Genomic DNA, 15548 nt, shown 5'->3' with positions numbered 1-15548 from the left:
CTATTGTGTTTTTGCCTCTATTTCATTTCTGCTCTAATCTCTATTATTTCCTTCCTTCTACTGACTTTGTTCTTCTTTTTGAAGCTCCTTTAAGTAAAAGGTTAGCTTGTTTGAGATTTTTCTTGCTTCCTGAAGTAGGCCTGTAATCTCTCTAAGAATTGCTTTTGCCGCATTCCAAAGATTTGGGACCGTTAAGGTTTCCTTTCCATTTGTCTCCATATATATATTTTTTATCTCCTCTGATGTTTCGGTTGACTCATTCATTGTTTAGTAGCATGTTATTTGACGTCCATGTATTTCTTTCTGCCAGATTTTTCTTGTGGCTGATTTCTAGTTTTATGCCATTGTGTTCAGAAAAGATCCATGACATAATAGGTGATAGACACACACACACACACACTCTCGCAGGTCATATGATTTCTATGGCAACTATTCAACTCTTCCATTGTAGCTTGAAAGCAGCCACAAACAGTATACAAATGAATTAACTGGCTGGACTACAATAAAATATGATTTATAAAAACAGGTGGTAGGCTGCATTTGGCTCTGTATCATAACAAATCACTACACCTCTGGTGGCTTATTCCTCTCACAATTTTGTGGCCTATAGGTCTGACATCAAGGTTTCAGCTGGGTTGGTTTCTTTTAGGCACTCTGAAGAAGAATCACTTCCATGCCTCTCTCCTAGCTTCTGGTAGTTGCCAACAATCTCTGGCATTTCTTTGCTTCTTGAAATATCTCTCCAGTCTGTATCCATTGTTACATGGTGTGCTCCTTGTGTCTCTTCTCTTCTCATAAAGATACCACTCAACCTAACCCAGAACTCATCTCAACTGGATACCCTATTTCTAAATAAGGTCATATTCATGGGTTCTGTGCATTAGGACTCCAGCATATCTTTAGGAGACACAGTTCAACCCATAACAATTTTGTGAGCTATGGTCTCCTGACCCCTGGTTTAAATAATACATATTTTAAAATGGGTGGTAAGAGATAGAAAATAGCAGAGGAAGATAAATATACAAAACAGTTTTCTAAAATACTTTCTTTATTTTAATTTAAATTTTTAAATTTAATTTTTTAAAAGATTTTATTTGACAAAGAGAGAGACACAAGCAGGGGAAGTGGGAGAGGGAGAAGTAGGCTTCCTGCTGAGCAGGGAACCCAATGCAGGGCTTGATCCCAGGACCCTGGGATCATGACCTGAGCCGAAAGCAGATGTTTAACTGACTGAGCCACCCAGGTCCCCCTAAAATACTTTCTCCATGAAAATATTTCATTGCACTTTTTTAAGACAGAGCTATGACTTCAGGACTTGTTTGGTTATCTCTTGATGTATAACAAATCACTCCAAAATTTAGGAGCACAAATAATAAACATTTATTTCTTCTCATGATTCTGTGAGTTGACCAAGCAGTTCTTAATCTTCGCTTGGTTTCAGCTGGGACTCTGCATATCTAGAGGTTTGAAAATGAATTCACTTGTGTAGCTGGTGCTAGCTGTCCACTGGGTCTCAACTGAGACAGCCAGAAGCTTCTGTTCTCTAACATGTCAGCCCCTTTGGGTGAATGTAGTCTCCAAGAAGGAAAATCTCAAGATGCTAAGGCAGGAACTGTGGTTCTCCTAAAATCCAGCCTTAAGAGTGACACGGTATCACTCCTCAATATGCTGTCAAATATGTTAAAAGATCAGCTTAAGGAGGAAAGAAATACTCACCTTCATTTGATGGGCTAGTTATCTCTCAAAATAGAATGTGGGGCGAAAAATATTCTGACCAATCTGTGACAGACATCCCTCATACTCAGCATCCATATATTGTATGTAAATACAACTACTATATTATAATCTTCCTGCATTGTAGACATCTAACACTCAGAAGTGATTTAATAATTTTCAATAGAATAAATACATAGAGTATTTTGCATATGGCTTGTGTATGTGTGTACAGTATTTTAGATGCATCAACAAAAAGGTATATTCTTCTATTATTTCCCACTGCCTACCAATCTCTGTCTTCTTCCAGGTGCACTCTTCACATATATTACAGTGGTTAGACTGTTTAATATTTATTACACCATAAAGGGAGTGCTATCATTAAAAAAACAAACCAAACTGATTAAGTTTCAAAAATCTTTGTCCTGAAAGAGAACTCAAGACTGTAAAGTTCCAGAACACAGAACAATTATCCCAAGTTTGTAGATAATATACATAAGTAAAATCATAACTACAATCTATGCCATAATCATATCCATCATTTCTAAAGTTTCTTCTTGTCCTCTTTATTATTTTTTATCCAATAAAAACCATTCAATGTAAGACCTATATGCTTAGCAATTTTTTAAATTATATAATGCAATATTATTAACTACAGGCCTTATGGGGTACAGTAGATTTCTAGGCCTCATTCTTGCCTTTATCAAAACTTTGTACCCTTTGACTAGTAACTTCCTATCTCCCCTGCCTACCTCCTCCAGCCCTAAGCAACATTCTGCTTTTACTTTGACTTTTTTAGATTCCTCACGTAAGTTGTAGCAAGTAATATTTGTCATTCTGTTCCTTGTTATTTCACTGAGCATAATGCTCTCCAGTTTTATCCATGTTCTTGCAAATGGCAGGATTTTTTCTTTTTTAAGGCTGAATAATTTTTAGTATGTTTTATGTATATTTCCTATTTCATCATTCACTAAGAACTTTCTTTTGTAAAACTGGCAATTATTCCTTTGTATTTTTTCTGTGTGGGCCTGATGTGAAAAATACAAGGACTACTAGTAGTTAGATGCCATCTTTAAATCAGGTTTTTAATTCAAGAGGAATAAATGCCCTTTAGTATATTTAATTATTCTTCAATAACATTTCTGTCAACATTTTGTACTTTAAAATATACAGACTCAGAAGACATTTTTCCTAAGATTATTCTTAAATAGTTTATGGTTTCTGGCAATAGATAGATATTTATCTGAAGTTTCATTTTTTACACAGTCATTTCATCTAAAAATTTGATATTTAAAAAATTTTATCACCTTATTACAATATCTGGGAACTTTAACACATTATTGTAAAAAATTGATGACCTCAGATATATTTATCCAATAAACCATGTTAATATATATGTTCTAGGTTTCACTAACAAAACTGTCTTTTATTCTAATTTTTCCAATTTTTAAAATGTTTAATTTTTTTAACTTCCAATTTTTTAACTACAAATCAGTGTTAAAATTTGTTAAAAGTTTTTTACTGATTCTATCAAGATAACAACCTAAGTTTTCACCTTTTTTCCATGTTAATGTGATAAATACATAAGATATGATTTTTGAAGATTGTTCACTTTGCAAATAAATCTTGTTCAAACCCCTGTTGTTTTATATTAATTTGTTTTGATCCTATTTTTATCAGCATTTTTGTAACTGTATGTTCATGGAATAATGGATGTTTAATAATTCTCTGTGGTAGAATTCTGGCAAAAAATATCACCAGATTTTGATTTAGTTATAGTTGCTTCATTTAACTAGTTCTTACATGTTTACTTTCTATGTTCCTGAAATACTCTATGTAAAACTGATATAAAATTTTCTTAAATACTTAAAGGAACTCACCATTGATGCCATACAGGCCAGTTTATGGTTAATTTTGATAAATCTTTTATGTGTAATTAAGAATGTATTCTTTTTTATTTTTCATTCCGTAAAATACAATGTCCTTTGTATTTTCATAAGGTCATTTTGATTAAATGGTTTTCAAATCATCTATCTTTTACTCGTGTATCATCTGCTTGTTTTAGTAACTACTGAGAGAGATTAAAGCCTCCCAATCTATTTATAGATTTATTTCTCCTTTTAGTTGTGCCAATTTTGCTGTGCATGTGTTTTTCCAGCTTCATTGAGGTATAATTTATAGACAATTAATTGCACCAATTTAAAGGGTACAATTTGACAATCTGACATATGCATGTATCTGCAAAACCATCACCAAAATCACAAACATGTAGCATACTCCCCAAGTTTCTTTATACCCTTTCTAATTTCTCCTTCCCACCTATCCTCAACTCCCCAATCCAGTTCTGCAAGCAGTCTCTCTCCTTCTGCCACTCTAGATTTCTTTGCATTACTAGGGATTTACATAAATTTTCTCATACAGTATTATAAAGAGTTTAAAATTTACTGAATCAGACAACCTTAAAATTATGCCATTTTTATTTTAGTTATTTGCTAGGATTCTCTTTTATTGTTATTTTATCAATATACTTTTATTTTAGGCATATTTCTTTATCTTATAACTTCAAACTTAATTTGCTATAAAATGTCCTACTAAAAGCTCAAAGAACTTTCTTAAATATGGTACACATATACTTTACATAAAGTATTTTATTTATGCAGGATATTCTTAGGAAATTGTTGATTTTATAAAAGAATGGTTATATCATTTATGTCTCTGAGAGTTAAAAGACAAGTTAAATCTGAAAGAAAAAAAAAGATGGATTATTTTCCTTTAGCTTTAAGCACTTTTCTAAAGAATGATGTATTTTGAATAAGAAAAATTTTTCTAAGTATTTTTCTTAAGATTCATTTATTTGTTTTAGAGAGATGAGGGGTATGGAGAAAAGAGTGTCTCAAGGAGACTCCCCACTCAGTGCAGAATCTCATGCCAGCTTGACCTATGACCCTGAGGATCATGTCCTGAGCCCACATCAAGAGTCCAGCACTTAACCAACTGTGCTTCCTAGGTGGTCCTTTTTTTTAAGTTTTTAATTCTTTGTGAATTCTCTATAAATACAAACTAAAAGGAATTTGGAAATGGATGATGATCTCAACACTCAGTTTTCAGTGTGGATTTGATTGCAAATCTACTGTTGTAGCTGAGATTGTATCTTTTATAATTGGGAGACTGGAGGGCACTTTATCTTTTAGTTGGGTGTGCAATAAAAATTTTCTTTCTTTTTCCATAATTTCTTACATGGGAAGTATCGTATGCCCTGTCTCTCCTCTGAAATTCTGATACCAAATACTTCTGTAAAAATGTTGGTTTAGAAGGTGAAGCTGAACCCATACTATTAAACAATAAAGGCAAAATAAATTTCATAAGATGAATAGATTCAAGATATGAAAAGAAGAGTAAAACCCTATGTCAATAAGGAAAAGAAAACATAAATGACTATAAAACACAATGGTATTTGAAAGCGGAATTCAAGGTAATGTTCACTCAAATAATGAGTTTTTAAAATGGGTCAACTGAGTATTATTACAAATTATACAGAAAGTTTCTAAAGTTTCACAGGGAATGTCAGCCATTGACAGTCACTAAATTAATTTGTCTACATTATTCTTGGACTTGAATTGTTCAATTAAGTAATTTGAATGAATGAGCCAGCATCTGGTCAATAATGAGGTATTGAAGGTTAGAAGTGATGTTTAGAGGAGTGGCTTTCCTTGACATCATTTCCAATATCCACTGAAAATGTAGCTTTTTTTTAAGTACCAGAAGCTGTTCTCTGAAATCAATGGACTAAGAGATGAAACTGTCACAGATTTAAGGGGTCCATAATCATATCAGATCTAATTATTTTATCCTAATGGTTGTTCCCAAGCACCCTCTCCATCTAGTGAGTGCACTGTAGGATCCTGGAGGAAAAAATAGATTATCATATGCATTATGTGTATTTTGGATTGGTTAATTTGGCTCATATTACATGAGGGCAAAAGTGAAGAAGGGACACCATTATTCTTTAGGCATGCAGGCAATACAGAGCAATGAGAACAAATACAAAACCAATGCTGAGACAAGACAAAACAAACAAAGGTCTCTAAATAAAAATGCATTCTTTGAAAACACCAATATTCTGGTCGATAAAACTCTACAGAAATTGTTTAACAGTTTCTTATGTAATTTTACTCAGTTACCTCTGTCCAATGGGTACTTACACTTTAAGTGCTCTATAATTATATAAGGATATGTTTGTATCCTATAATCATCAAGGTGGATATATTGTTCACTCCCTGAAATAGAGTTACGTAGAAACAATTCTTAAAGAGTTGGAAGAGTTTCCTAAAAGAAATATGAGTAACACAAATTGTCTGAAATAGGAATGATGGGAGCTTTCATGACTCACTTATTCTTACAAGATCTCATTTGTAAGTAAAAATGAATAAAATCTCCATGCTGCTTTGAATACTAACTACTTCAATACAAAAAAAAATTTTGATAAATACAAATCATATAATGACATCTCCAACCCTCTGTTCTACTTGGGAAATCCAACAGAGACTTAGATATTATTATTATTTTTAAAAATTTATTTATTTTAGAGAGAGAGAGAAAGAAAGTTTGAGGGTACAAGTTGGGTAGGGGAACAGCAGAGGGAAAGAGAAAATCCTACAGCAGACTCCCCACTCTATCAGGACCTAGAGATCATGACCTGAGCTGCAATCAATAGTTAGCTCCTTAACCAACTGAGCCACCCAGGTTGCCCTAGATATTACTAACACAAATTTGAATTAAGAGGAAAGTCATAGGCTTAAGAAGTGCCCAAGTTCAACTAGAGCCATGACATTCTGATGTTTCATGGCATGTTTCAAACATGTCTCTGTTTCCTAAATTTTATTGACTCTATTATTATTCCATAATGGATTCATTTGTTCTTGAAACATTTAGTTATTCCAAAATAATAAATGCTTAACAAGTACCAGATCCTAGGAAAATGAATTTTAAAAATATGACAAAATGTCTGAATTCATTGAGATTTCATAAACAAGAAAACAAATATATACTACCATTTTATTTTTTTAAAGATTTATTTATTTTAGAGAGTGGAGTGGGGGTGGAAGGAACAGAGTGGGAGAGAGACTCTCAAGCCAACTCCCTACTGAGTGCAGAGCATGATGCGGGGCTCATTCCTAGGGTCATGAGACCCTGAGATCATGACCTGAGCTGAAATCAAGAGTCAGATGCTTAGCAGACTGAGCCATCCAGGCGTCCTGTAGTAGCATTTTAAATAGTTTTGAATTCAGTACAAGAATCACAGAAGAATAGGGGATACAGAACAGTAGATGAAGAACCATACTATTTTAGTAATAGTATGACATTTGCATCCCTCCCAAATCCATATGTTGAAGTCTTAACCTCCAGTGTGGCTATATTTGCAGGTGGGGACTCCAAGGAAGTAATTCAGGTTAAATGTAGTCATGAGTGTGGAGCCTTGATGCAATGATTAGTGAGTGTCCTTATAAAAAAGAGAAAACAGAGTTTGCTCTCCTTCTTTGTGCCAAGGCACTAAGGAAAGACCATCTGAGAATGGTCTTAGCAAGAAGGCAATTATCTATAAGCCATGAATAAATTGTCCACCAGGAACCAAATTTGCCAGCAGCATTTGAACTTGAACTTCCCATCATCTAGAACCATGAGAAAAGGCATTTCGTTGGTTAACCCACCCAGTCTTATGATATGATGTAGTTACAGCACCCCAAGCAGACAAAGACACGAGGTAAAGATCTCTCTCTCAGAAAAACATTATATATGCTTTTTACATGAGCAAAGATAAAAATAATGTGAAGAAACGAGCAAGTTAAGAGATAGGGAAGTTAGGCAGAATTTCATGTAAAGAAAACAATAATGGTAAGGTTATAAAGCATGAATCAGGTTGGTATGTTTGACAAAGATTAAAAAGTTGCACAAAGAAGTCTGGTCAAGATTTTAGATGTAATACATAAGAAATATACCAGGGAAACATGGTTGGGAATTTGAAAAATTGGCAGAGATAATATCCTATAAGACCTACCAAATAAAACCATTATAAGGATTTTGGATATTATTCCAAGGATGATATGACGTTCTTGCAATGTTTCGAGCAGAAAAGCACTATTAGTCTGATTATGAATACACTGGGGTGGATTCAAGGAAAATCATAAGGGAAATTCTGAAATACTCTGCATGTCCCCTTAAATATTTCATTAAGCCAAGTGGCAAAGGAGACAACAGAATCTCACTTGAGCACAATGCTGAGTTTTATGGTAGAGATAGCAGTAGTGCCTTAAGTCAGTAAGAAACCTTTCTAGTATATTTGAAAAATAAAAGCATCATGTAGCTACTTTAACAGTTGTTCTGAATTAAGTGCTATTTGCAGTATTAGGCAGAAAGCAAGACATATAAATTTAGTGTATTATCTATATATCTCTATTTATAAATATATATCCATATAATAATTTTTATAACAAAGAAACATATATGTGGAGAGAAATGAAGAAACCATATGTTTTTAGCATATGGATAGGTCCATAAAAATAATATTATGACTTGAATAACATGACTCTAAGAGATATAAGATCTTCGATTACTGTGGTATAATAATAATTTTATGCTACAGAAATAGGAGAGAGAGAAAGAGTGAGAAATCCTCAATTCTAAACTTTTTAAAAATAGCCACAGGACATTAAAAGTTATTAGCAGATGTTGAAAGAAGGTAGGATGAAAACTTTGAGTAATGAAAAGTTAAAGTGAACTATATTCTTTAATAATATGATTTTTTGAAAAGTATCAGCTTATTGATGAAAGGAAAAGGAAAACCACCAGCTTTCTGAAATTCATTTGAGCATGATGAGACCACTACAGACCTAAGATAAGAAGATCTATATTTATTTTCAAGTAGATAAGTAAGAGGAAATAGATAATGACACAGTTAAACAATGAAAAATACCACAAGTAATTGAATATAGATTTAATTTTTCAATGGAAAAGGAAGACAGATGGCATTATTAAAATAATCTCAATAATAAGACGATTTCCAAAGATGAGGATATATTTTAGACTCAGAAATCAAAATCGAAAGTCCTTCACAGAAGGAGGCCAGATAAACTTGCTCAGATGCAACACACAGGAATGCACGGCAGAAACTCCTTATGTATTCTAAAATCTTCATCATCTTAGGAGGAGGACTGCTTGCACCGGTAACCTCGCATATTCATTTAAGAGTAGATGACAATTTGCCTTTGAGAGATTTATATATTTCGGAAGAGGCTAGGAAATGCTGTAGTCACAAATTCACGCTCTCAAGAGTTTTACATAACAAACAACTGCACTCCAGATGCATTTCTAGTGCAAGGACTTACAAGCACCCAGGGACCTCCACTGACACACGAAACTTTGCCATCTGAAACACACAGCTATTTTCCACTCAAAATATAATATACTAATGTTAAATACACAGGGATTTATAAATATTCATCAAAATGACTAATTGTGTGCAAGACCACTGTATTATCCAGGTATCCGATGTTCTCTGACCATTTATTTTACAATTTATTCCAGGCCCAATCACAGGCCTTTTAAGACTAATGGAAGTACAAACCTGATCCTGCCTGTCTTCTTTAAGCTGGTAAAATAACTGGTTGGTAAGTTAGTTTTCTATTTTTTAAAAGGCATTTTTGGTACATAGGTCTTTGACAGAAATGAATACAGATCCCAATGATTTAAAGAATAAATGAAAATGACTTCTCTCAAAATATTTGTAATTTGTTATTACAAATAACAAAGAGTTTTTATGACTGTAAATTGCATGATGCAATAATTCTGCCATGCCGACAAAAAGTAAGGGTTGCCCAATTCACATAGCAGGTATGGAGTAATCGAGACTGACCCTGGATACAAGAGGACAATTTATAAGTTAATCAATTATAATATCCCTATTAAGTCAAACCCGTATCGCTTGCAAGATTGGTCTGTGAAATGACATTTTGCAAAACAAGTGAATGTGAAGTTTGCTGAACTTGAAGGAGTTTAGAAAGAGAAACAGTATCTCTGTGCTTTAGTCAACTCACTCTCAGCTCTATACTTGGGTTTCAGGTGAGTCTATTCAGGGGATACAATTTATTTATTCAAGGGAACTTAAATCTATCTATTTCTTGGGTTGTTGGCAGGAACAACTCTAATTCAGGGGGGGAATCCAACAGTTTTTTCTAATACATTTGTTTATATATTAGGTAAATATATTTAAAAGAAGAACAAACATGCATGGATACACACACACACATATACAACACTACGAATAGTGATTATAACTTCTTTTTCAAATTAAATACAGTAGCCCCACTAAAGGAACATTGCAAAAATATAAATTCTTAATTTCAAATGTAAATCTTGCACAAATATTTGAGGGCATACTACTTGAAAGATATGTGCTATATGTTATTAATATTATACATTGCTCAGAATCCTTTGTAATTCTTAGCCCTTTGTGCATATGAATATGAACTTATTTACTAGAAGTCAGCCCTCCTTGATCCGTCTTCAGTTGTACCTTATCTGAAAAAAGGTAAGTTTCTTGGAACTTGGAAATGCCTAAATTCAGAAAGAATAACTCATATAAGTCAAACTTACATAAGACTGAAAATTATCGAGAGTATCAACTTCCTGTACTTAAATGAGAAAGAGAACTATCAAAAAGACTCAATTATTCACAATTTTCCTAGAAGTTGCGGTAGTAATGGCTTATTTTGTTTTTTAGTATTCTCTTATCCATAAGAGACTATAACAAACAAGGGTCACTTACATGTTTTCCTAAATTTTAGTTGATAAGATATATTTGAGATTTTAGTGTCAATTTAGAGATATAATAACATTTTTAGTGTTTATCAGATGTTTTAAGCACAAAGTAAGCTGGAGGAGGTTCATTAATAAGATTCTAAGGGGCCTGTGTGGTGCAGTCAGTTAAGTGTCCCACTCTTGATTTCAGCTCAGGTCATGATCTCGGGGTTTTAGGATTGAGGACCGAGTCAGGCCCCCTGTTCAGTGGGAGTCTGCTTGCCTCCCTCTCCCTCTGTCCCTAGTCCTACTTGCATGCTCTCTCTCTCTCTCTCTCTTAAAAAATAAACAAATCTTAAAAAAAAAAAAAAAAAAAAAAGAGGGACACCTGTGTTGCTCAGTCATTAGCATCTGCCGTCAGTTCCGGTCATGACCCCAGGGTCCTGCGATCAAGCCCTATATCAGGATCCCTGCTCAGCAGGGAGTCTGCTTCTCCCTCTCCTTCTGTGCCTCCTCCCTGCCTGTATTCTCTCTGTCTCTCAAATAAATAAATAGAATCTTTATTTTTAAAAAATTCTTCTGTATCCATTCACTAATATTTAGTGAACAACTACCAGGTATTGGCATAATCACTGGCATGGGATCACGACTTCGAATAAAACTATCTTTACTTTCAAGCAGTTTACATTCTACTGGAGAAGACAGACAATAAACAGTAAGTATATAAAATAACTTGATGTATAATGTTAAGTTCCATTTTCTGTGTAAAAAAAAAAAAAATGGGTAAGGACACTGTAAAAGGCCTGAAGACTGTAAAAAGGGTGATGCTTTTCACACAAGGAGAGGTCAAGAAAGGTCATTCTGTTAACGGGCTCTTTAGTGGAGACAAGAAGGAAGTGAGAACAACATGCGGCCATGAGGAAAGGCATACAGAGAATAGTAATGGATGGTCTTCAATGACAGAAATAGCACTAAATGAGGGTATAAGACATTATATGGCAGTTTTGTTACATAAAAACATGTGTATTTAAAGTGCTTCTATTTTCTCAATAAAGAAGAATGTTAGAATGATCATCTTTGAAAAAATCATCTGTGATTATTTCCTCAAACTAGATTTTGAGAAGTGGATTATGAAAAGTAAATGTTGCCCCATCAATAGAGAAAAATTAAAATTAAAAAAGAAAAGTTGATTTTTCTTAAGATTTATTTTATTTTTAGAGAGGGAGAGGGAAAGTGTGTGTGAGCAGGCATGCACAAGCAGGGGATGAAGAGACAGAGGGAAAGAATGTCAAGTAGATGTCCCACTGAGTGCGGAGCGGAACATGGGCTTGATCTCACGACGCTGAGATCATGACCTGAACCAAAATCAAGAGTCACACACTTAACCAACTGAGCCACCCTGCCGCTCCCCACCAAAAAATGGTTTTAAAGAAAACTGAAACAACTTATGCCTTCACTATCATTGTTTGGCTCTTCATTTCACTGAATTTTATTCAGTTTTGATGATTACTGAATACTATTTTTTTTTTTTTTTTGCTTTAAACAGGCACTGATATGAATGGTAGAAAATGGAAAATTCTGCATTTTTCTGATTACTAATAATGTTAATTGGTTTATTTTTGTAAGTTATCTATATTTTGAAATTTTCCTAAGTTGTTATTTATACAGTAAAAAATCAGTTAGCTTTCTTGCATTTTTATAATCTACGATTCATTTATTTTTTGGCATAATACATTATATATTTGAGCTTCTTTCTTCATGTCTTGTTTCTTCATATTTTGATACAATTTTTCTTCCTTGAATTTATAATAAGAGAATCTTCCTATATTCCTACAAATAATTATTTTCCTATATTTTGCTCTGATTTTAATATATATTCATTTATATAAGAATTTTCATAATTTTCCTCAGTGGAGATGAGGACATTAGTCTCTTCTTTTCTTCTTTTTAAAAATATCCACTCTTTCTAATAACTCCTGTGGAATTTTTCATTCTTTCCTCATTGCTGTATTTTGCTCTCTGTTTCAAATACAAACTTCCTACATATATTAACAAAGATTCTTATCTTGACCAATCTCTAGCCAGGCTCCTCCAAGCCCATCCTTTTTTTTTTTTTTTTTTTTTTAAAGATTTTATTTATTTATTGGACAGAGAGAGACATAGCAAGAGAGGAAACACAAGCAGGGGGAGTGGGAGAGGGAGAAGCAGGTTTTCCAGGGAGCAGGGAGCCTGATGCAGGGCTCAATCCCAGGACCATGGGATCATGACCTAAGCCAAAGGCAGATGCTTAAAGACTGAGCCACCCAGGTGCCCCTCTATTACCCACTTTCATTTAGATTATTGTTTTGCTTTGATCTTATTTTTGCAGTCATTTAGAATGGAAGTTATCAGAAAGATACTCTGATTTGTTAATTTTGAGTTTACAGGGCTGGATCTGATTCATTTACTGGAGACTACTTTACACTGTTTGCACTTGTGTGTGCACTGTGGTTTGCAAAAACATCTCCCAGTTTCCACTGCTGTTTGCAAATTGGCCCATGGTACTTTCCAGTGAACCCTTAGTGGAGAATTTAGTACTTGTTTCTCAAATCTATTGGATGCCCTGTTCTCAATTCCATTTCCTACTTTTGTCATGTAGTTTTCTCCTAGATAGCTGTGCATGTTTTGTTTTGCTGTTGGAAAACAAATCAAATCACTAATATACCAAAAATAAGAAAATTAAATTGTATAATGTAATAGATAAATCCTGAAAGTCCAATATTTAACAAATGCCTTTTAAAAACAAGAAACATAAACTATTCAAAATTCCAAAAACGTTCTTGCATACTAATGAAAATATATTGGAATATGTTACCATGAAAAAATAAATTTACAAAGGTATAGAGTTCAGTGTGGTATCTAATTTCTCTGCATCACCACCATATGCTAGAAAACTGAGTGAACAATACCCAGCCAATATCCATCAAGGGTGGATAAATTTATCAGTAAATTATCAGTAATTTATCAGTAAATTTATCTTCAAACATAAAAAATCTCAAAACATATCTAAGTCATAAACTATTTTGAAGAAAACAATTGAGAAATAAGCTTCAGCAAAATTAGGCCATAGAGCAAAGAAACTGGAAAGTTAATCCAGCTCAAAGTCCTTGGACAAGAGCCATGCCACAGGCTTTAATAAATTAGTTTAGTTTGTAATATAAAATGAAAGAGACCATAAGGCAACTATTCTGGGGAAAAAAATTGTACTTGATTATATGGAAATATATACTCATAATTTCAAATATGTAGAAAACAGGAATTATTAACTCATCTAACACTAATGGGCTCAGAAATGATAAAATATTTCCATAATTATAAAAATGAAACACTCACCATTTATTTATCTAAATATTATGCAATAAATAAAGGGAGTGAAGGAAGAAAAAGGTAATAGTAGTAGTATACTTAAGTTAATTCATTATCTGTCATAATAAAAATTCAATAAATATCCGCAAATCACAGTAGATTAGAAAAATAAGCACATTTTTAGAATCATGTGATGAATTCTATGGTAAATATCTAATGGGATTGACAGTCATTGATTCTGAGAATAGTATTATGGGTAGGAATGGAAAATACAAAAAATCACTCCTATTACTATATGCCTTTTAGCACCATAAAACTTTTATATATGTATATGCATAACCTTTATTTAATTAATTAAAATACAAACAGAGTAATATAAAGAATTTATAACTATAGAGTAGAAAATGTAAAAGATGTAATAGATCAAGAAAAAATTGGTGAAATAATCAGTGATTCTCCGATATTTATATAATCGGATATATAATTTATATATCATTTATATAACATATATAATTTATATATGATTTATATAACAATGATGATGATTTGAACAACATTATTATTATGAAAATGGCTTCTAGCTGTTCATTCTAGCCAAGCTCCTATTGAGCTAAACTTTGGATTTAATACTTAGTAAGCAAAAACATTAGATAGGTAAGGAGATTAATTTTAGTGTCCCAGGAACAGGAATAATAATATCAGCTGATTGATCTGTTAACAGGTTAATGGAAACAAAAACAGTTTTCAAATGATCAATACATATATTGATTTATAACATCAACTACCTTGGGTAATAATAGATAGAGCACCTTTTGAGATATTCATGCCTTTCATTTTCCTTTGGCACTTGAAGAATCTGAACATTTAGTGTTTACTTTTACCAATAAATTTCCATATCTTAACTCAGATTGTGTTTTCCCACTCAAAGAGTTTTAGAACTTGATTTACTTTGTATCCTCTATTAAATCATACCTGGAGGTACTGTCAAAAGTTACCTCCATACTTCTCAAACTGTGTTGAATGCTTTCTGGTTTCCTAGGCATTAGATTTAATATGATTATTTCAGTTTGATTAGAACACTGTTTGCCTTAGGAATCATCCATATCTTTTTGCTCTTCACAATAATTAAAATTAATCAGATCCTTCCTTTTCATGATCTTGAGATTTAATATAAAATATGCTAGAGGCTTGGGATTCTCCAGGAGGGAAACTCTCATTATTACAATATATTTCCCCTCTGAGAGGATGAAATATATTTTTAGAAACACCTCAAACTTTTCAATTAATAGAAAGTACAATAGTAAACTATATATGATTTTGGTGTCAGTCCTTAAGGGGCTTAAGTTATGGGATCCCTCAGGAAATATAATAGAAAAGAAATTTCTTACATGCTTATAATTTATGTATCAATGTAACATACACTAAAATTTAATATGTAAATATAATTTCTTGTTTATTCAAATTAGACTACTTCAATGCATTTTTGGAATTGGATGTCTTTGTTAGGTAATATGCAATTTAGGATATGGATACCTTTTAAATATGTGCTAATCCTTTAATGTAACTGAAGAAACTGTGTCTTTATGAACACAATAGAACATTTATTTTAGAAAAACTAAGCCTATGATATTTAATAGATTTACTAACCACTGAATTTTTATCTATTATTATATAAAGCAGTATAGTCAACTATGGAA

The sequence above is a fragment of the Mustela nigripes genome, chromosome 6, assembly GCF_022355385.1.
Source record: "Mustela nigripes isolate SB6536 chromosome 6, MUSNIG.SB6536, whole genome shotgun sequence".
NCBI classification, from domain to species: Eukaryota; Metazoa; Chordata; class Mammalia; order Carnivora; family Mustelidae; genus Mustela; species Mustela nigripes.
This window is presented reverse-complemented; position numbering follows the sequence as displayed.